This window comes from Otolemur garnettii, unplaced genomic scaffold (genome assembly GCF_000181295.1).
Source record: "Otolemur garnettii isolate 467f Iridium unplaced genomic scaffold, OtoGar3 scaffold00156, whole genome shotgun sequence".
Taxonomy (NCBI): Eukaryota; Metazoa; Chordata; class Mammalia; order Primates; family Galagidae; genus Otolemur; species Otolemur garnettii.
The window spans coordinates 3316147-3317617 of NW_003852551.1; the positions used below are offsets into that span (position 1 = coordinate 3316147).

The 1471-nt window shown below is 44.9% G+C and overlaps 1 non-coding gene across 1 annotated transcript; it reads left to right on the forward strand.

The window, feature by feature from the left end:
* Window positions 1–714: 714 nt before the first annotated feature.
* Window positions 715–821, forward strand: LOC111728424. Its single transcript, XR_002775724.1, has one exon. It is a non-coding gene; the product is annotated as a U6 spliceosomal RNA (small nuclear RNA).
* The last annotated feature ends 650 nt before the right edge of the window (window positions 822–1471 follow it).

Below are 1471 nucleotides of genomic sequence, written 5' to 3' on the forward strand. Positions count from 1 at the left end.
TCCACCTCAGCCTCCTGAGTGGTTCCCAGAAAGATTCTGATGCAAACAGTCCACACTCTACACTTTGGAAAACTCCAGCCTGGACTATTAAAGTAAAATTTAATTACCATCCCCTTCCATTCCACCCTCTACAGTTTTCAGGAAGTGTTGTCTGAACCACAGTTGTCCCGTTTAGAAGAATACACACCTCATCCCAGCACTGCACTCAAAGGCCTGTACACAGTCTGGCCCACAAAACTTTTTTTCCCCAAATTATTTACCAGAAATTTTTTTGGCCAGGCAAGGTGGCTTACACCTTAGCCTCTGGGAGGCTAAGGCAGGAAGATCCCTTGAGTTTAGGAGTTCAAGACCAGCCTGAGCAAGAGCAACACCCCATCTCTACTAAAAATAGAAAAACTATTTGGGCATTGTGGTGGGTGCCTATAGTCCCAGCTACTCAGGAGACTGAGGCAAGAGGATTGCTTGAGCCCAAGTGTTTGAGGTTGCTATGAGCTACAATGGTGCCATGGCACTATAACCAGGGCAGTGAGACTCTGTCTCAAAAAAAAAAAAAAAAAAATTTAAGTATAAAGGTAATATAACACACCCAAAATTTTACCTTTCAGAATTATCAGCTGTTAACAGTTTGTTACATTTGCTTTCAACATAGATATTTTGCTCTCTATGTGTTTTATAGTTATCTGTGCTGATCTACCAAGTTTTAAAGTCCTTTGAGTGCTCCCTTCGGCAGCACATACACTAAAATTGGAACGATACAGAGAAGATTAGCATGGCCCCTGCACAAGGATGACACGCAAATTGGTGAAGTGTTCCATATTTTTTTTTTTTTTTTTCTTCTGAGACAGAGCCTCAAGCTGTCCCCCTGGGTAGAGTGCCATGGCATCATGCTCACAGCAACCTCCAACTCCCAGGCTCAAGCGAGTCTCCTGCCTCCGCCTCCCAAGCAGCTGGGACCACAGGCGCCCGCCACAACGCCCGGCCATTTTTTGGTTGCAGCCATCATTGTTTGGCGGGTCCGGGCTGGGGACTCGAACCCGCCACCCTAGGTGTACGTGGCTGGCGCCTTAGCCGGTTGAGCTATAGGCGCCGAGCCTCCATATTTTTTTTTAAATAAAAAAATAAAGTCCTTTAAGCCATTAATGACATCGCCCTCTCTTCCTCCTATCCTCAGGCATCTCTATCATGAGTGTAATGTGTTATCTCGCACTTTAACACAAGTCTTTTCACCCCACGCCCCCCTCCAGCCTTGCTGAAAACACAAGAGAGTTGTCTATACTGCTGTTACATTGTTTCTCTCTTCCCATTCTCTTGAACCAGATTCAACTGACTTTTCACCCCCACTGCTCTTGTCAACATTGCCAATGACCTCTACTGTCATTCAATCAAGTGGTCATTGCTTAGTCCTCATCTTTCTTTACCTATCCGCAGATTTCAACACACATGATCACTTGTGATCCTTCTGAAAATATTT